This window comes from Panthera leo, chromosome C1 (genome assembly GCF_018350215.1).
Source record: "Panthera leo isolate Ple1 chromosome C1, P.leo_Ple1_pat1.1, whole genome shotgun sequence".
NCBI classification, from domain to species: domain Eukaryota; kingdom Metazoa; phylum Chordata; class Mammalia; order Carnivora; family Felidae; genus Panthera; species Panthera leo.
In genome coordinates, this window is record NC_056686.1 from 201,691,769 (window position 1) to 201,713,705 (window position 21,937).

General features: G+C 42.7%; 1 protein-coding gene across 2 annotated transcripts in view; it reads left to right on the plus strand.

The window, feature by feature from the left end:
- LOC122226651 (sterol 26-hydroxylase, mitochondrial) overlaps positions 1 to 21,937 on the plus strand; it is a 30,697-nt gene that overhangs the window by 2,275 nt on the left and 6,485 nt on the right. Inside the window, exon 1 of one of the 2 annotated variants that reach the window (XM_042950185.1) lies at positions 10,549 to 10,701. The exons of the other annotated variant lie outside the window; for it this stretch is intronic. The gene's annotated coding sequence lies outside the window, so the exon portion shown is untranslated. Of the gene's footprint in view, positions 1 to 10,548; positions 10,702 to 21,937 lie in introns of those variants that run through there. 2 annotated transcript variants of the gene reach the window in all.

Consider the following 21,937-nt stretch of genomic DNA (forward strand, 5'->3'; position numbering starts at 1 on the left):
GAAACTCAGAAGAGCTCTGGGCACTGGGGATAGGACAGGTCTTTGAGGAGGGCCATGAAGGTCAGACAAAGGGCCCTGGTTCCTCCGAGGGGCCATGGTGGGCTCTTGAGCAGGCACGGGGTGAAGATGGCCTCTAGGGGGCACTGTCGAGGTTATGGTGTGTGCAGTAGGATGGATTAGACAGGATTGGTAGAGAGGGCCTCTGGGGACAAAGGATCGGGTGTGGCGGTATCTGAGGCACCCTCCAGACAAAGCTGGACAGGGAGTTGAAGATGAGGGTGAAAATGGCTATGAGGGCTTGAAGTGCTTGCAGTGCTTAGCTCTTGTTTCTTAGATTTGGTGGGCAGGTCACAAGACTCATAGAGCTGGTTAAAAAATCATTCCTTCTGGGCTCAGCTTTAAGATACCAAGTAAGCTGAGAAACCAGAGTTCTGTAAACTTTTCCTGCTTGATTTAACCTCTAGAAATAGGAGAGGCCCAGTGAATGCCCCAAGGGTGGCGACTAAGGATTCCTCCTCATTTCATAGGGAGAGTTTACTGGAAGGTTTTGCTGAGGATTATCTCTAGAGCAGTAACTACCAAAGAAATTCTAGACCACCCTAGGAGGTGGAGGAGGAAGAGGAGAAAGCCAGGAATGTGTAGCCTTTTATTATTATTATTTTTTTAATGTTTATTTATTTTTGATAGAGAGAGAGAGAGAGAGAGCGCGGGAGAGACACAGAATCCGAAGGGAGGATTCTCCCAGGGCTCTAACTCACAAACTGAGAGATCATGACCTGAGCCAGAAGTAGGATGCTTAACTGACTAAGCCATCCAGGCACCCCAGGAATGTGTAGCCTTTTAAAGGAGCAGCCAGGGCTAGGATTTTGGAGAGTCCCCTGGCTCCTGCCCTGTATCCCAGAGATCTGGAGTCACATGAACCTTCCCAGGGCACTGGTGGAAATTATACTAGCCCTTCCCATTACATGTGACTGGTGTGAGTTAATAAAGAGTGAAAGCCTGCGCATCTATAAAACCCTGTTAATACCCCTATTGAGAAGGAGGATACATTTCAGTGACCCACTTTGTATCAGTTCAGATTTGTTTGGTTGGCTCTCACAGTGGCTTAAACTATAAAGTAGCTTTATTGGTTCATATAACCAAAAAGTCTAATAGTTGGATGCCCTACAGCTATATAGCCTGGTCTAGAGATTGATGAGATCATCAAAGCTATAGTTTTGCTTTTCTGCAGTTCTCTTGGCTCTGCTGCCTTGCAAAAGTTAGTTGACTGGCCTGGGTTAATTGCCTGTCTCTGAACCCATCATAGTGGCCATTGACATACTCTAATTAGCTTAGACACATGTAGGCTCACCTCTAAAGCTGGGGTTGGGGTCCCTCCCACCTCAACCAGGTGAGTGCTGCACAAAGCAGAGCAGTTGAAGTTGATATAAAGGCAGCTGACCATAATATCCCCTCGGCACCCTCGACTGTCGGGTCGAAACTGCATATCACACACAAAAATAATAAAGTCAGCTCCGGAGAGCATTGTAGGACTTAAGGGAGTGGAGTAGGGACTGGGACATGTGAAAATCGTGCTAGTCCATAAATGCAGGTCCCTTCTCTTTCTTAAAGAAAATAATATCAAGAGTGCTAGCAAAATGAAATGTGAACATATGTTAAATTTATATGTAAACTTATGTTAAGTTGATGTCTTTCAAAGATGGGGACCCAGAGACTGGTGAGATCAGTCATCTATTCTGTAGCTCTTATTGCAGACTGCCTTCATGTGCCCCACTTTGCCTTGTGCCCATAATTGTCATTTCATGTGTCATGTTTCTTCTCTCTCTCTCCCTCTCTTTTTAATGTTTATTTATTTATTTTTGAGATAGAGAGAGTGAGCGGAGTAGGGGCAGAGAGAAAAGGAGAGAGAGAAACGCAAGCAGGCTCCACACTCTCAGCCCAGAACCTGACGTGAGGTTCAAACTCATGAAATGTGGGATCATGACCTGAGCTGAAATCAAGAGTCAGATGCTTAACTGACTGAGCCACTCAGGTGCCCCTCTCTTTTTTTATAGTTACAATTTTTTTCTTGTGATGTCTTTTTTTAAAAAGTTTATTTATTTTAATTAATTAATTTAGAGAGCATGAGCGGCGGAGGGGCAGAGAGAGAGGGAGAGAGAGAATCCCAAGCAGGCTCCACACTGTCAACTCGGAGTCCAATGAGGGGCTCTAATCCATGAACTGTGAGATCATGACCTGAGCTGAGATCAGGAGTCAGACGCTTAACCGACTGAGCCACCCAGGTACCCCTCTTGTGGTAACTCTTAAGATCTCTCTTAGAGACTCTTAAATACAGAGGACAAACTGAGGGTTGCTGAAGGAGGGGGTGGGGGGTGGATTAAATGGGGGATGGGAATTAAGGTGAGTATTTTTCAGGATGAGCACTGGGTGTCATATGTAAGAGACGAATGACTGGATTCTACTCCTGAAGCCAAAACGACACTGTATGTTAACTAAATTGAAAATAAATTAATAGTAAAAAAAAAGAAAGTGAAAAGACAGTCCATAGAATGGGAGGAAATATTTGCAAATCATGTATCTGATAAAGAACTTGGGTCCAGAATATATAAGGACTTATACAGTTCAATAATAAAATAACTAACTCAATTTTTTAAATGAAAGCAGTATTGGAATAGGCATTTCTCCAAAGAAGGTATATAAATGGCTTAAAAGCACATGGAAAAATGATCTATATCATTAGCCACTAGAGGGATGCAAATAATAACCGGAAGAGGGGTGCCTGGGTGGCTCAGTCGAGCATCCAACTTCAGCTCAGGTCATGATCTTGCTACTACCAGTGCAGAACCCACTCCGGATCCTCTCTCTCTCCCATTCTCTCTGCCCCTCCCCCACCCTCAAAAATAAATTTTAAAAACATAAAAAAGAGATCTACTCTCTTAGGAACTTTTAAATATACAATACTGTACTAATAATTATAGCTACCATGCTGAACATTACATCCCTGGGACTCACTTATTTTCTGTCTGCACTTTTTTGTCTTTTGACCCCCTTCACCCATTTTCCCTACTCCCACCCGCCTCCTCTGGCAACCACCAATCTGTTCTCTATATCTATGAGTTCGGTTTTGGTTTGTTTTGTTTTTAGATTTCACATGGAAGAGAAGGATCAGTCAAAATTTGTCTCTCTCTGATTTATTTCACTTAACATAATGCCCTCAGGGTCAATCCATGTTGTCCTAAGTGGCAAGATTTCCTTCTTTTGTGTGGCTGAATAATGTTCCACTGTATATATATACCACAATTTCTTTTTTTTTTTAATTAAAAATTTTTTTAATGTTTATTTTTGAGAGAGAGGCAGACAGACAGCCTGAGAGAGAGAGGGGCAGAGAGAGAGGGAGACACAAAATCCAAAGCAGGCTCCAGGCTCTGAGCTGTCAGTACAGAGCCCGATGTGGGGCTCGAACCCACGAACCCATGACCTGAGCCGAAGTCCGACACTTAACCCACTGAGCCACCCAGGCGCCCCTATAGTACAATTTATCAATTCATTCATCAGTGGACACTTAGGTTGATTCCAGGTCTTGGCTATTGTAAATAATGCTGCAGCGAACTTGGGGGTGCTTATATCTTTTTGAGTTAGTGTTTTTGTTTTCTTTAAATAAATACCCACAGTAGAATTGCTGGATCATAGGGTAGTTTTGTTTTTGTTTGTTTGTTCTTTTGTTTTTTAAAAAATATTTTTATTTATTTTTGAGAGAGAGAGAGAGAGAGAGAGCAAGCAGGGGAGGGGCAGGGAGAGGAAGACACAGAATCGGAAGCAGGCTCCAGGCTCTGAGCTGTCAGCACAGAGCCCAACGTGGGGCTCAAACTGGTGAACCGTGAGATCATGACCTGGGCCAAAGTCAGATGTTCAATCGACTGAGCCACCCAGCTGCCCCAAGAGTAGTTTTATTTGTAATTTTTTGAGGAACCTCCACACTGTTTCCCACAGTGGCTGCACCAGTTTGCATTCCCACTGAGAGTGCACAAAGCTTCCCTTTTCTCCACATCCTCACCAACACTTGTTGTTTCTTATTCTTTTGATGTCCATCTTAACAGGTATGAGGTGATATCTCATTGTGGTTTTGATTTGCATTTCCCTGATGATTTTTGACGTTGGGCATCTTTTCACATACCTGTTGGCCACTTGTATGTTTTCTGTGGAAAAATATGTATATGGATTTTCTGCCCATTTTTTAGTCAGATTGTTTTCATGGATATTTTCTACTGTCTTTTTAGTTTCTATTTATTTCCACCCTGATCTTTGTTATTTTCTCCTTTCTACTAACTTTGGGGTTAGTTTGTTATTCCTTTCCTAGTTTCTTGAGGTGTAAAGTTAGGTTGCTTATCTGAGATCTTTCTTGTTTCATAATGTAGGCATTTATCACTCCGAACTTCTCTCTTAGAATTACTTTTGCTGCACTCCATAAATTATGGCTTTTACCACTCTTCCCCCCCCCCCCCCCCGCCCTTTCCCTGAAGCCTGCAGTCCCGCTCTCCACTGATATCAGCATCAAAGGCCAGATGACCTGGGACCTTCTGAACGTGGCAGGCTTTGTTCTGCCCAATGCAGAAGACATATCGTTTCCAGCTCTGGCAGCTCCGGCACCAGGTCAGCCTCCCTGCTTGGCTGTGGCTTGGCTGGCAGCATGAACAGCCCCATGGCGACTGTGGGAAGGGATGGTGTCTGGGCGCCCCCTCCTGCTTGGTGTTTTTTCAGCTCAGTCTTATGCATGTACCGCTGCTGCGTCAGTGTCCCTAAAACATGTTTGGTTCCCCTGCTCAGGAATCTCCACAGGACCTGGGGAATCAGCATTGAACTCCTCACAGGGATGTTCAAGGCCCCAGCCTCCTTTTCCCAGGCACCCCTTCTCCCTTTCCGTTTAGATATGCTGTATTTTCCATTTTCATTTGTCCTTAGATATTTTTTTGATTTTCTCTTCTGATCTCTTCTTTGACCCCACGATTATTCAGTAGCATGTTGTTTAATCTCCACATATTTATGAATTTTCCAGGTTTTTCTTTTTTTGTAATTGATTTCTAGTTTCATACTTTATGGCTTTACCATAAAGTAAAGTGGTGGTAAAAGATGGTGAGAAAAGATCCTCCATACGATTTTACTCTTCTTAAATTTGTTAAGACTTGTTTTGTGGCCTATCATGTGATCCAGCCTGGAGAATGTTTCATGTTCACTTGAGAAGAATGTGTATCCTGCTGCATTTGGATGGAATGTTCTGTATATATCTCTTAAGTCCATCCGGTCTGTTGTGTCACTTAAGGCCAATATTTCCTTATTGATTTTCTGTCTCGGTGGTCTGTCCACTGATGAAAGTGGGGTATCAATTTCCACTACTGTTACTGTGTTGCTCCCTGTTTCTCCCTTTAGATCTGTTAATATTTGCTTTATATATTTAGATGGCACATGTTTCATGCCATCACCTGTTTATACGGCTTAGAGGCTGGGCTGGTAAGTTCTGAGGGCTGGGCCTGTGTCTTTCCCACCTCTGTGCCCTCCAGTGCCAGATACAGTCCTTGGTACAGGGAAGGTTCTTACTAATGTTTGATAAAATAAATAAATAAATAAATAAATAAATAAATAAATAAATAAATGTCATGTACCGGCCAAAGGGCTGTGAGTGGTACCAAGCAGTGATTCCATCAGGTGGTAAACTTTGTGAGACTCTCCTTAGCTCTTTGGTCTGGGTTGTTTGACATAAGAATGAGTGAAAAGACAGTAAGGGCGGTGGGCCGACTGAGTCAGCCTCACTATTCAGGTCTCAACTTTTCGAGTTCAGAAACTATATTTTATCAGCAAATTGAACATGGGCAGACTATTAGGGACTGACCAACATTGGCCAAACCCACAGAAACAAATTGTGGACTGGAGTGCCCACGGTTTATTTACTGAAGAAGTCAGCCCTCTCGGGAATCATAATACTCCATCACATAGAAACCCCCTATTCTAATGATCTATTGCTGCATAACAAGCTATCCCAAAATATAATGGCTTAAAACAACATTTTGGTACACTCATGATTTTATGGGTCAGGAATTTGGGCAGTGCACATCAGAAGTGACTTATCTCAGCTTCCCAAGGGAGCAGGGCTTCAGTTTGAATGGCTGGATATGGCTGGGATGGCTCGAGTGGGGCCATGTTTCTGTTCAGAAACTAAATTTGTTTCCATGGCTTCCTCAGTGTTTCCCCATGTCACATCTCCTAGGACTGGAATTTCCAAGATGGCTTCTTCAGTCGCATGTTTGGTGCCTGGCCTGGTTTGACCAGATCAGCTAAGCATCTCTCTCTCTTTCCATGTGGCTAGTTTGGGCTTCCTTACACCATGGTGGTCTCTGGATGATCAGACTTCTTATGGGGTCCTGGCTTTCCCCAAACTGAGTGTTCCAAGGGAAAGAAAGTGCAAGTTGCCAGTTTCTTAAGGCCTCGGCCCGAAAACTGGCACAGCATCATTTCTACTGTATTCTACCCATCAGAGCAGGTACAGAGCCCACCTAGATTCCAGAGGAGAAGATGTAGACCTCACCTCTTAATGGGAAGGATGTCAAAGAATCTGTGGCCGTCTTTAATCCACTGCCCGCTCTTCCTAGGATCCAGGTACCTAGGGAGAAAAAGTAGTACCTGCATTAGTGGACTGCTTAGTATGCAGAGACCCCAGAACTAAAAGAGTGGAATTGTACGGAAGGAAATTTCATCTAGGCCTTGGAGAAACCTGGTTGAATGTGCTTCTCTGGTGCCTGTCCATTAGATTAAGTATCTCTCTCTTGAAAGATAAATGCTGCCAAATTCTCGCTGTTTGACTTCCCTCTTCTGGGTTTTGTAACGACCCCTCCCATTCTGTTAACACATTCTTTCTTCAGTTTGGCTAATACCATTGATTAGATGGATTTTCTGCCCCAGTACTCATGTTACCATCCAGCCCTTCGGAGATTGTCCTCTAGTTACCTTTTTTTGGCTTTCAGTCTCATCTGGAAGACATTATGGTAGTCCTTGAGACTATGGCAAAATTGGATGTACTGCCTTTAAGCCTCAGGGTTGGGAACTGAAACCGGGTATTAAGGTCAAAAGTGTGAATCATACCACCTTAGCAACTGCACTGTTAGAATTTTTATCTTACAGATAAAATTCTGTGGTCAAAGACAATACCGAATATTCAAAGTAGCAGGATCTCTGATTGGGAAAGATTAGAATGACTTACATGTCCCATTAAGGGTCTAATTGATTATAGTGTCTTCATCTGGTGGAATTTATGCAACCACCAAAAAGAACAGGGGCAGCTCTATGGGTATTAATATAATTGCTTGCTAAGAGATGGGAAGAAAGTGAGACCCAAAATGGTATTATATGCCATCATCTGTGGATGAAGGGGGAATGTGAGATATACATGCATATATATGTTTAGTAGGTACATGAAGTATCTCTGGGAGGACACACAAGGAATCGGCAATAATGATTGCCTCTGTGTGATGGTTTCTTGGAGTCTGAAGATGAGAGTTAGGAGGAAGTCTTATCTTTTATTGCAGGACTGCTCTGGACCTCCACCAGGTTTTCTCTGGCATCACCCTGCCCAGGCACAGTTTGCCAACTTTTGGGTCCTTTTGTTTACTTTTTCACTGTTTTGAATTTTAACAGTGTGCATGTATGTATTACCTATTAATTTTTTTAAAAAAAACCACGAGAGCCAAAGAATGGAAAGCAGGAGGTAAATGCAAGGCTGACCAAGTGCTTCCTGGTCTCGCATGATATTTTGAGGTCTTCCGATGGCCTTTTCCCTTGTACCCTTGTTTGGCTCTGGGTCCTTACTTTCGATTTCCACCTGTGTGCCTACATCTTCTTTCTAGTTCTGCGTCACCTGCTGATCGTGCAGTCCTTGTTCTTTGAACGCCCTCATTGTTTCACCTGAGACTCGTCCATTTTGTGGGCAGAGTGCCCTCAACATACTGCGGTTTTCCTCTGGGTGTGTGAGGGGTGTAAGTGGGGGGTGGGCAGTGTTTCTGTTTCCCTGACGGCCTCTCTGAGGGTGTCCCAGGCAATGCTTTTTCATGGATCACCCTGTATCCTCAGCCCATTGTTTCTCTACGAGTGCAAAATCAGAGGGAAATTCTTACTGTCCTATGGTCTGGTACATGTTTTAGTAACTTATGACAGTTCTGTCTTCTTACATAAAACCAGACATTTTTATGATGATTGAAGTAAGGGCTACACGCATGCACAACATTTTTTTTGTGGCTTTGTTTGTAAAATCAAAAATTCAGAAACCTGTTAAATACCCATAAGCAGGATAAATAAATTGTGATATAGTCATACAATGGAACAATATACAACAGTCATAATAAATGCACAAGCTCTTAATGTATCAATAAAGAACTCAAAAACAAGGTTGAAGGACACCTGGGTGGCTCAGTCGGTTAAGCGTCTGATTCTTAATCTCAGCTCAGGTCTTGATCTCAGGATCGTGAGTTCGAGCCCCGCCTTGGGCTCTGCACTGGGCATGAAGCCTACTTAAAAAACAAACAAAAAACCAAAAGTCTCAAAACAGCAAGGTTGAGTATAGAATGATAGGTACAGTAGAATACTATTTCTGTAAATTAAAAACCACACAAAAATACTATAAGCTGTCATTGGACACCTATATATACAATAAAATTATATAAACATTGACAGAAAGGATACATTTCTGATTCAGGATAGTGGTTGTCCTGGGGAGGGAGGGCAAAGGGAAGGACAAGAAAGGAACTTGGAAATATTTTTCTTTTGGAAAAAGATTTGAAGCAAATATGACAAATATTAACAGTTCTCTTCATTTGAGTGCATGGGTGCATGTGCATTTATAATGTTATTTTCTTTAACTCCCCACATTAAAATATTCATAATAACAAATAAAGTAATCCTGCTCATCCTAAGTCCAAATAGTGCCCCTGGGCTGGTCTGATCTTGGAGATCATTCAAGGCAAGGTTGAGAGCTAGGAGAACCTGGGAATGCTGTTAATTATTTAGCACCTTCTGTCTCCCGGAAATGTGAATTCCACTTGTGTGAGGGGGTTGGGGCTAAATTCTCCATGACGCTTTGACAGCACTGAGACATGACGGTCCCAGCGGGGTTCCTCTTCACCTTTGACCCTGAGTGGGCCTTCTTTCTGACCATCTGCCAGTGTAGGCAAAGGAGTGGCCCGTGCCTAGAGTTACCTCTCTCCCTCTGTTTATCCAACTGATGGCCTGCCAACTTTTAGGGGCAGGTTTAGTGACGCTGGCAAAACAGTACGTGAGGTTTGTGAGTTTACTTTTGTCCTTGGCGCTATTTACTTGCTTTTTGAGTGTTTGTTGTGTTTTTGGTTTGCTTGTTTTGTTTTTTGTTTTTAGTTTTTGCCGTGCTGAGAGCCTCCCTAAGGAGTCTACCAGTCACTAAACTAAACAGGCCACTAAGTAGGAAAATAGAACCTTGCATTGCGGTATCACTTTTTTCCAGGGGAGATTTTAGTGTTTTGTTTTGTTTTTTTCTTGTAACAGCTTTTTTGAGATATAATCGCATGCCATAGAATCCACCCTGATGAACAACTAAACGGCTTTTAGTATATTCGCAGACTTGTGCAACCATTACCACATCAATTTTCAAATGTTTCCGTTGCCCCGGAAGGAAACCTCGTGCTCTTTAGCACCGCCGGGGCCTCATTCCCTCATCAGCCCCTGGCAACCATTAATCTATCCTCTGCCTCTGTGGATTTGCCTGTTCTGGATACTTCGTATAAATGGGCTCATTGAATACGTGCTCTACTGTGAAAAGCTTTCTCCAGTTAGCGTGACGTCTTCACGGTTCATCCATGTTGTAGCACGTGAGCATCAGTACTTTGTTCCTTTTTATGGCTGACTAATATTCCACGGTGGGGATATGCCACAATGTGTTCCTCCACTCCTCGGTTGAGGGAGGTTTTTGTAGTTTCCGCTTTTCGGCTCAGTGTTGCTTTCGAGTTTTCAAGGTGCCCACAGCTGTCAAAGGTAAGCATAGCGGACATGAGTTAGAGTGGTGAAAACAGGTTTTATTCAGTAGTGGCTGTCAGGAGGGGAAGGAGATAAACTCCATTCTGGTGTGGGCAGGGGTGACTATGTCTTTTAAAAGAGGGAGAGAGCGGGGAGCAGGATGGCAGGCCCTTGATCAGAGTCAGGGAAATGAAAAATTACAAAAGGCAGGAAGGGGGGCAGCTGGTCCATGTGAAACTCATATGGTTAGTTAACTGGTGCTTCTCAGCAGGACTCCTATACTTCCTCAGAGACTGGACAGAGGCCTTATCTTTAGGTGTCAGCCGGAACAAACAGGAAGTTCTTTAGAGTGCAAGCAGGGGAGGGACAGAGAGAGAGGGAGACACAGAATCCGAGCAGGCTTCAAGCTCTGGGCTGTCAGTACAGAGCCCGATGCAGGGCTGGAACTCACAAACTGTGAGATCGTGACCTGAGCCAAAAGCAGACGCTTCACCGACTGAGCCACTCAGGCACCCCTCAGGGCGGCACTTTAAGGGGCCTTTATCCTCGGAATGAAGGTCATCCTATGGAGGCTACTCTGAGCTGTTAGAAACTATGTCCGTGAGTTCAAGTCTTTCTAGGCCCCAGCCGAGGCCCAGTTAAGAAGAGGGCTGGGAAGAGCCTGAGCAGAATCTGGTAAGGAGAGAATCTCTATCACAACCTTTTAAACATCTGAAAGCTATGGCACTTTGCAACAACAAAAAATGAGTCTGTTTACCACGTATTGCATAGAATTTCAGTTTTCCATCCCCCACCCCTGAGCCTGTCTGCACACCCCAGGTTACCAGCCTTTGCCTTGAGGTGGGTTAGTACATTTTAGGCATTGTATCTGTGAATTGGTAATTGCCATTATGGCCTGCCTCGGGTTATTCACCTTAACATGTGTGTAGCCACAGGGCACCTCTTTGAGATCAACTACTAATAGAATTCTCTTATTTGACTGATGAGGAAATGTCAAGCAAGAAAAGGCAAAGCCAAGGCCGGACTGATTTAATCAGCAAAGATACAACAAGCCACTGTTAGATTTAGACATTTTATTGCCAAATAGTGAAAGGAAGAGTAAGGCAAAGGTGCCGGCTCCCCATGAACCTTGTCCCGCATATTCAAAAAGACGACACTGAAACTTTTCCCACCAGAGGAGTGCAGCGTGAGTTATGGGGTATCCCGTTGCTGAGGCGTTCCTTCTAGACTGCAGCCAAAGGGTTTTATGTTCTGCAGCTCTTGTCTGAGTGGGGGTGGGCAGAAACCCCACACTTCATCGGAACCTGGGAGGTGATGAGAAACTGTTTCATGACAACCTCCCTAGTGAGATAAGGAGGTGAGTGGGTGCGGGCCTTATTGCAACTCCTCACAGACGTTCTTCCATGTCCCAGGAAGATGGCAAAGTGTTCTGCCAAAACTCATAAGCTATGGCTCAAGTCTCTGTGTGCATAGATAGGTACTGGGCTGCTCCACCGTTCGACCCCGACCCTTCACATATCCCAGAATTTGCAGGGATGTAAATACCCCATCAGATAAATATTCCAGTTCTACTGACGGGAGCGCCTACCAAATCTGTCTTTGGCAATATTGGATGAGTCACCACAACCGTGACTCCCTGTAGGTTGATTAGGCCTGTTTGGAGTATATACTGCAGCCAGGCGCCCCATCCAAGGGCAACCGGAGTTGCAACCACGCACACCCCACCTCAGCCAACCCCGCGGAAGTGCCGGGCACTACGGTTGCCTATTACCACCCGTGCTGAAGGGTTTGGAGCAGCCTGTGACAAATGAACAAGAGGCCAACAGTAACAGGATGAAGCTAAAAAGACCAGATCAGTGTCCAGAAGGTTAATCTTGTCCTGTTGTCTTTATTGGAGGCTGACCATTTCTGAAATCACTGGCCCTTGGGAGGTTTCTAAGAGTTTTTAGATTGAGATTCTATTTGGCCAGTGGTCAAGTTGAGGGCGGTGGTGGTCTGAGTTAACTTGGCCACATGTCAGATGCCACCTTGTCTGTAGATAGGGGCTGAGAGAGAGAGAGAGAGAGAGAGAGAGAGAGAGATTAATAGTCCCTCCCTGCACCTCCAACCTCCCGGGGATGACCCCTTATCTCCCACAAGCCAGAGGTATTCCTCTCCCCACAGCCATGTGTACAATGTGACAACCTCCTAGCAGTCCCTTCACTTTTTTGTCCCAATCCTCCTGTGTGTCCTAACCCTCACATGAGCCCTGCTGAGGTGCCTCAGTGATTTCTTCCTTGTATACTTCCTAGCATTCTAGAACATCTCCCATCCCCACATCGGGGCCATCTTGGGGCTGAAACCTTATATTCATGGCCATTACCATCCATATCTATTACTGCCCAAGAGCGGCAAGCAGAACTGATGGCGAAAGAAGCACCAGGTTAGGATAGCTTACTCCATGACTCTTCTCGCTACTTGCAAAGTAGCTGTTAGTTTTCCAAGGGGGTAGGTGTGGGAAGAAAAATGGGGGAATGAGAAGAGTTAATTATGCGGCTCGGGTCTCTTACAGCCTATCTCGGGCCTCTTCCTGGCTCTCCAATCTCACAATGAAGAATTCTGTTGAAATGGCAGATACCCTCCTGGTGAATTGTCACATAGATATTCCAAACTGACTTTCTTAGGTGTGTCATCCACTGGGAGCTGAGGCTGGGTTATCCAGTTATCTTTTTCAGTTTCCCCTTTAAGAGTCCACTCCATGTTTCAGTGGCACTGGCTTCCTGGGGATGATACGAGGCATGGAAGGTTCAGTGAATGTTCCACGCAGCTGCCACTGCTGGGTCCTTTTTACTTCAAGTGGGAACCGTTGTTTGAATGGATGCCCTTGGGAAACCAAATGTATAGCACTGTCCATCGAAGGGTCTTTGAATAGTGTGCCCCTCGTGCTGTGCAGATGGAGACGGTAGTGTCATACCTTGAAGAGGTGTCTGCTACAATCGATGTCCGATGGTACCCTCAAGAGGATGGTAGGGGACCTGTACAGTCTGTTTGGTAGGACAGGCCAGGTCCAGTACCCCTCACTATGAGCCCCCAAATTTCTTTTACCACTGGAATGTCTAGCTGGCGGTCTGGGCATATCTGCCACCTTCTTTGGCTTCACATACTGCGGTCACTATGCCTTGTTTGGGGGCTCCCGTGGATGGAGTACCATGCCCTGTGCAGCAGTCTGTCTGGATGGCTATGGTCCTTACATTTGTATCACAGGTCTCTTCAGCTTGCTGATTTCACCCATGTTGATCCAAGGAAACCTTTGCCACGGGCGTCACTCCGGGTCATGAACAGAGGGTATGGGTCTTGTGTGATCTGCTGCCATCATGATCATTGCCAAAGAGGCTGAGACTTGTTCATCCAGGCATTCCACTGCCAGGCATCAGCCCACATGCTCATGAGTCAGTGAAAATGTAACAGGGTGTATTTGGGGAGGTCTTTTCCAGAGCAAGTAGCACAGCTCACAACAGCGAGCGTTCTCCTTTCCGTGCATAGTTTTAGACTATTTTCTTTGGGGGGTACATGGCAGCATCACCCCAGGACACCCCATGGCCCCCAACTGAGCTGATCTATCCATGAACCAGGCCCAGGCATTGTCAGTAACTTCAGTGAAGGTAAGCCCCCAAGAAATCTGAGGTGTTGGCATAGACCCTGCATCTGAGTCAACACATCTAGAGGGCGACTAACCACTTAATGGCTGGTGTGCTATTTTCTGGATGTACTGCAGCCACATAATCAGGGATGCTTGTCAGGCAGTACCCACTTGATGTTCTCGTTTCCCACGGGACATCAGGTAGAACAGCACTTTGCCGTGTCCGTCTCAGTGTGCATTAGTGCTCAATATCAAGCCAGTAATTGTCTCTCAGTTGGGGTATTCTGGGTGGTGAGGTCAGGCAAGTGCCATGTCCAAAACCCTAAGGAACCATTGCCTAGTGGCCACATAATTTTACCACTGGTCTCAGTCTGTGTAATGTCAGTCACTGACACGTGTAGCTCACATGTCTCATGAGGACTGACTGGCCGCAGTGGAAGAGCAGTTTGTACCGTTGGATTGTCTATCTATCGATCTATCGATCTATCTATCTTAGTAATCTCTACGCCCAAAGTTGCACCTCTTCCAACTGAACCAGCCAGACACCCCTGGATTGTTTCCTTAAGCATGTTTGTCTGTACTAGTTCTTTGATCAAGACAGTGATCTTCCTTTCCACCCCTTCCCTTTCCTTGGAATCCCATACTACTTTACTTATACCGGATGACTGAACCGAGAGAACAAGGTGGACTCCTGGTGGTCCACTCAACCCACTACCACTGCTCTAATCATGGCGTTTCCCCACCGAAAACATCCCTTACAGTTTAGAGAAATATTACATGTATTTAACACATTTATTCCCACAATACATTCAGTATAGCTTTGACGAACTGATGACCAGGGAGTATTTTATCTGTAGCCACAGCCACCTGTCTAATGGAAACAGTTTTCCTTTCCTTAGTAATACAGACGGGTAAGGATCTCGTGGTTCGTGAGTTCGAGCTCCGCGTCGGGCTCAGTGCTGACAGCTCAGAACCTGGAGCCTGCTTCAGATTCTGTGTCTCCCTCTCCCTCTGCCCCTCCCCTGCTTGAGTTCTGTCTCTCTGTCTCTCTCAAAAATAAATGAACATTAAACAAAAAACCACTCAAGTATTTGAAAATAAATTAATTAATAAATATGCATACCTTTCTATATCAACAAGTACACCTATAGCAGTTTTAAATGGCTGACTAGTGTTCTTTTGTATGGCTTCACCAGAATTTGCTGAACTTTATTGTTGTATATTTAGATTTTTTTATGTGTAAAAGCTTTGATATATATATCACTAAATATCATGCCCATCTTTAGAATAAACCCCTAAAATGGAATTATTGGGTAAAAGATTTTGTTCTGGGCTTTGACATGTATTGCCTGCCAAATTGCCCTCTAGGAAAGTTGTAAACACAGTAGTTTTGCATAACAGAGGGCATTCTCAGAGACTGCCCCTGTGTTCTTCCCTGAACAGTTAAACAGACCAGCAAATAACCCTCAAAGCTTGATCCCTAGTCCTGGGTTAGGAATTAACAGTGGAAAGGAAAGGTTGGTCTGGTTCTCTTTCCTCCTTGATCTACAGTTGAGAAAAATTTTGGAACCAAAGAACTGACTCAACTGGACATTCCTCAGCCTCTTTCCGTTCTTTCTTTTCTGAGGGGCTATTTTTTGTTCACATCAGGTTCTCGCTGAGGCTCTGGAGGTTTTAAATGCCAGAAACTTCTAGGCTTTTTTTTTTTGGTGGGGGGAGGGAATTCACATAATACAATTCATCATTTTAAAGTGTACCATTCAGTGGCATTTAGTGTATTTTGAATGTTATGAAATCACTAATTCTAATTTCAAAACTTTTTCAATACCCTAGAAAAACACCCTGTCACCAATTAATCTCTCCTTTTTGCTCTGTCCTGCTGCCCCTCAATAATTGTTAATCTGCTTTCTGTCTCTATGGATTTGCCTATCCAGGTAAATCATATAAAAAGGATCATACAGTATATGACCTTTTGTGTCTGGCTTCTTTGACTTAGCACATGTTTTTAAGGTTCATCCAAGTTATAGCATGTATCATACTTTGTTCCTTTGTATGGATGAATAATATTCCATTTCATGTGTAGACCACAATTTGTTTATCTGTTCATCAATTGATGACATTTGGGTTGTTTGCACCTTTCAGTTGTTATGAATAATGCTGCTATAAATATTGGTGTAAAAGTTTCTGTGTGGCATGTTTTCATTTCTCTTGGGCATACACTTAGTAGTGGAATTGCTGAATCATATGGTAATTCAGTGTTTAATTTTTTGGAGACCTGCCAAATGGTTTTCTGTAGCATCTGTACTATTTTTATAATTCCATCAGCAATGTACAAGGGTTTCAGTTTCTCCACATGCTTACCAACAACTTGTTATTTTCTGTTTTTTGGATTAAAGCCATCCTACTGGGTATGAAATGGTATCTTATTGTGGTGTTGATTTGCATTTCCTTGATGACCAATGATGTTGAACATCTTTTCATGTGCTTATTGGCCACTTGTATTCTCCTTTGGAGAAATGTTAAGTCCTTTGACCATTTTAAAACTGAGCTGCCTTCTTGTTGTTGAGTTTTTTAAGACCTCTTGTATATTCTGGATATTAAACTCTCATCAGATGTATGATTTGCAAATATTTTCTCCCATTCTATAGATTGTCTTTTCACGTTCTTGGTAATATCCTATGATGTACAAGATTTTAAATTTTTTATGAAGTCTTATTTATCTATTTTTTTCTTTTATTGTTCATGCTTTTAGTGTCAAATTTAAGAATCCATTTCCAAGTCCAAGGTCATGAAGATTTGCCTCTATGTTTTGTTCTAAGAGTTTTATGGCTTTAGATCTTGTATTTAGGTTGCTGATCCATTTTGAGTTAATTTTTGTATATGGAGTGAGGTAGGAGTCCAACATAATTCTTTTGCACTTGGTTATCTAGTCGTTCCAGCATCATTTGTTGATGAGACTGTTCTTTCCCCACATTGAATGGTCTTGGCACTCTTTACAAAAATCAATTCACCATAGATGGTGGACTCTCAATTCTTGTCCATTGGCCTATATATGTATCCTTATGCTACTGCCACAGTGTTTTGATTATTGTAGTTTTGTAGTAAGTTTCAAAATTAGGAAGTATAACTCTTCCAACTTTGTTTTTCTTTTTCAATATTTTTGGCTATTCAGGGCCTTTTGCAATTCCGTATGAATTTGAGGATTGATTTTTTCCATTTCTGCAGAAAAGGTCATTGGCATTTTGGTGAAGATTGGATTGCATCTGTAGACCACTTTGGGGATTACTGCCATCTTAACAATATTAAGTCTCCATATCCATGAACATGGGCTATCTTTCCATTTATTTAGTTCTTTGGTTTCCTTCAGCAATGTTTTGTAGTTTTCAATGTACAAGTGTTTCACTTCCTTGGCTAAATTTATTTTTGAGTATTCTATTCTTTTGGATGCTTGTATTAGTTTTCTCTGGCTGCTGTAACAAAATATGACAGACTGGCTGTCTTAAACAATGTAAATTTATTTTCTTTAACTTCTGGAGGCTGGAAGTCTGAGATCAGGGTGCCAGTAGGTTGATTTCTGGTGACAGCTTTCTTCCTGGCTTGTAGACAGCCACCTTTTCCCTGTGTCCTCGCATGGCCTTTTCTTGGTGTGTACTTGCAGAGAGAGAGAGAGAGAATGCTCTCTGATGTCTCTTCTTATGAGGACACTAATCCTATTGGATCAGGGACTCACTCTTATTTAATCTTAATTACTCATTTAGTCTTACTTACTTCCTTAGAGGCCCCATCTCTAAATACAGCCACACTGGGGGACTAGGGCTTTGTATGAATTTTGGGGAAACACAAACATTCAGTCCAAAACAGATCCAATTCTAAATGGGATTATTTTCTTAATTTCCTTTTTGGATTATTTTTCCAGGCTTTTACAACTAATTCCCACTCCTTTGGAGCCACTGTTACTGGTTTCTTGTGAATCTCCTTCTCCGCCTCGCTTCTCTGTCACTGTTTGTCTTTCATATTCTTCGTGTTGTCTGCAACTTTTTTCTCCACCTGATTCATTGACATCTGCTAAATATTGTCTAAAATGTGTGTAGTGGCATGTCAAGCAACATGGGAGGTAGTTAAGAAGTATGGGGGCACCTGGGTGGCTCAGTCTGTTAAGCGGCTGACTTCAGCTCAGGTCACGATCTCACGGTCCATGAGTTCGAGCCCCGCGTCAGGCTCTGTGCTGACAGCTCAGAGCCTGGAGCCTGCTTCAGATTCTGTGTCTCCCTCTCTCTCTAGCCCTCCCCCGTTTATGCTCTGTCTCTCTCTGCTTTTCAAAAATGAATAGATGTTAAAAAAAAAAAAGACTGCAATTATAAGAAGTATGACATCATTCCTGACCTAGAAGATTTTCAATCTAGTTGAAGAGACAAGACTTAACTAGGGAGCAACTTATAAGCATATGTAGTCAAATTCTCAACTGTGTGGCTCATACACTGAGATGTAAACTCTCTAAGGGTAGCTGTTCCTGCTGTGCACACAGCTGTATCCCCAGACCCTAGATAAGTATAGGAGGAACAGGATATGAGCTCAATAAATAAATGTTGAGTGAATTCATCACTCTCCCCCTTTGGAGTCTCACTTGGTGGAAGCTACCCCTCCCATTCATCCTGGAAGATGATCCCTAGGGGACTCTGTTCTGCAAAGTGGCACTTGGACAGGATCTATCTGAGAACGTTGGGGCTCTCTAACTGGCTCAGGTTACAGCCTAATGGTAGGTTCACAGACATAGCACACTCTTTCAGCAAGTATTATGGTGTCTTTCTAAAATAAGTTCCTACATAAATAGATCCTTGTTCAGTTCCACCGAGTAAACTGAGAAGAGGAATATGAAGGAAGAGGAAAGAAAGCATGGCCTATGCAAAGGGGGAAATGCCTCAGAAACTTCCAAGCTGACAGACAGGAAGAGGTGCCAGAGGCTTTGGATTCCAGAGAAGAAGCTGGTCCCCAAGTAAATGGTTGTTGATCTAGTCTTTTAAAACATGACTTTTTTTTTTTTTTCTGATTCTAAGATCATGGTAGAAAATCTGAAAAAAAAAAAAAAATCACAGTATAAAGAAGAAAGTAACCTATCTATAAACCATGACGCAGAGGTTACCAGTATCTGCATTTTAAAAAAAGTTTGTTTATTTATTTATTTATTTATTTATTTATTTATTTATTTATTTTGAGAGAGAGAGAGAAAGAGCACAGAGGAAGGACAAAGAAAGAGGGAGAGAGAGAAAATCCCAGACAGGCTCCACACTGTCACTGCAGAGCCCGATGTGGGGCTTGAACTCAAAAACTGGGGAGATCGTGACCTGAGCCAAAACTAAGAGTTGGATGCTTAACTGACTGAGCCATCCAGGCGCCCCACCTCTATTTGCATTTTTATAAAACTGTAACATGTAATTGTATTTGAACTTAACACAAAGAGAAAAAACCCAAACTGTAGATAAGTATTTCTTCAAAATAAGGTATTGTTTCTTAAGAAGAGTCCTCTAAAATTAAAGCATTAAGACTCATATTAAAAGGTTGGGGTTACAAAACAAAACAAAACAACAACAAAAAAGTTGGGGTTGTTGTGGAGGTTCTCGACCTGGGGTGATTTTGCCTCCCTCGGGACATTTTGGCAACGTCTGGAGATGTTTTTGGTTGTACAGCTTTGAGGGCAGGGAAATGCTAGTGGGTGAAAGCCAAGGATACTGCTAAATCCTAAAATGCACAGGACAGTCCACTACAACAAAGAATCATCCAGCCCCAAATGTCAATAGTGCCGTGAGGAACCCTGGTTTATTGCATAGTTCCGTTGGTTTTAAATAGTATATATTTTTACTTATTATTTTTTATTAAAAATTTTTAATGTTTGTTTATTTATTTATTTATTTGAGAGAGAGAGAGAGAGAGCGCGCGCACAGGTGGAGCAGCAGAGAGAGAGGGAGACACAGAATCCGAAGCAGGTGCCAGGCTCTGAGCTGTCAGCACACAGGTCTCGAACCCACAAACTATGAAATCATGACCTGAGCCAAAATCGAACGCTTAACTGACTGCGCCACCCAGGTGCCCCAATAGTATGTATTTTTAAAGGGCCTAAGTTTGTTTGTAGTTCGATGGAGCAGGTGGTTGAGAACCATCTAGGTGGTCTGAGTTTGAATTCAGACTCTTCTACTTCCCAGTAAAGTGACCTTGGGCAACCTCTTTGGGCCTGAGTTTCCTCTTTTATGAAATTGTGGTAATGTTACACCCCCCTCATACAGCGGTAGTGAGGACTGAATTTCTAACGTAAGTAAAGTGTTTGGAATAGCATCTGGTTTATGCTAAGCTCCGTGGAAATATTTACTATTATTATCATTATTATTATGTGATTAATATCTTTTTTTAAGTTTATTTTTGAGAGAGAGAGAAAAAGTGTGTGCACAAGCGGGGGAAGGGCAGAGAAAGAGGGAGAGTGAGAATCCCAAGCAGTCTCCGTGCTGTCAGTGCGGAGCCCCATCACGGGGCTCGATCTCACGAACCATGAGATCATGACCTGAGCCAAGATCAAGAATTGGATGCTGAACCGACTGAGCCACCCAGGCACCCCTGTCATTAATATCTTAAATAAACCAACTGGAATCACAAATTAAAACTTAGGTTTAAGATAATTCTCCTAAAGAATTCAGTAGAGAAAAACAGACATATAAGTACTTTTACAAAATGGAACCTTATAAATCTAAGGAGTATATACATGAATTGAGAGGTTTGACCAGCCTTTCCTGCTTTCTGGAATTACCTGATCAGTGGCAGATGACTCATTGTTTTGCAAGACACTTTCTTTTTTTCCCTTTAGATTAAAAATACTTGAATCCATAGGGTACCTGGGTGGCTCAGTTGGTTGAGCGTCCAACTCTTGATTTCGGCTCAGGTCATGATACCAGAGTCATGTGTTTGAGCCCCGAGTCAGGCCCCACACTGTGGAGCCTGCTCAAGATTCTCTCTCTCCCTCTGCCTCTCTCCCCCACTCACGCTTTCTGTCTTTCTCTCTCTAAAATAAAAAAAAAAAATCAAAAATTTGAATTCATTCTCATAGTTCAAAGCTCAAAACGATATGACAGGATATACATTGTGCAATCTTGCCTCTCACTGCTGTCCCCTCCACCTGCCCCATCGGTAGTCACTTTAATTAGTTTCTGATGTGACCCAATATTTCTTTATAAAAGCACGTGCAAATGCTGTATATTCTAATTTAGCCCCCCTTTCTTAGACAGAAGATATCATACTTTTCCATTTAACAATCTACTTTGGTTATGTATATTTCTTTTCCATTTAACAATCTACTTTGGTTATGTATATTTCTGTATTACAATCCAACTTTTCATATTACTACACAAGGAGCTGATTCCTCCTTTTTTAAGGTGACATAGTATTCCCTTATGTAGACTTCCCATACTTTGTTTATAAATGTATTTGTAATTTCTATAAATGTTAGCAAATTGTCCTCCATGTAGGTTTGTGTAATTTTAGACTCCCACCAGCAATGTACAAATATGCCTGTTTCTCTCCAGGAATCCCTGTAGTTTACACACAATCATCTGTTCAAAATCATACCACGCTGGTAGGCATTACTGGGAGGTGAAAGTGGAAACAAAACTAAATAGATGTCGGTGGGGTGGGTTGTCAAGGCTGTTTTCCTAGGAACTGACAGAATCGGCTGTTCGTTCGGGGTGGATTCTGGGCAACTGGGTAATATATTGAGGGCAATTAGGTCGCATTGGTCCTAGGAGAATCTAGTTTTTAACACCAATAGTAAAACACAGTAAGAAACCACTGTGTTTCAAATTCTTTAAGTTTGTGGGTGTTAACTTAGCCAGTAAATTTAGTCTCAGTGTTTGTGGATTCTTTTTAAGTTTTACCTCCAAAACTCAAAGTATACTTATTTTCCCCCTCATTTCCAGCATCTATAAAAACATTACACCAATGCCAGTTTCACAGATGCAATGGGTACCGATTGTCAAGTGCTTTAGAAATTCTAAGATAAAATAGTTGATCATTATTTTACTGAGCAGCTAATAACTTTTTTGTTAAAAATAAATTCATACCACATACCTTACTTCATATTTTAATCTTGACTTTCTTTCTCAGCTTCTTGTTTTTCCTGGAGTTTCTACTGTGTTTCTTTTTTCTCACTGAATACATGAGGTATTTATCTTTATCTCATTGAAAGCAAGCTGCAGTAGATTTAAATGCTTCTTTGAAGAAGCCATAGGTATTCTATTATACCTCACTAAAGGG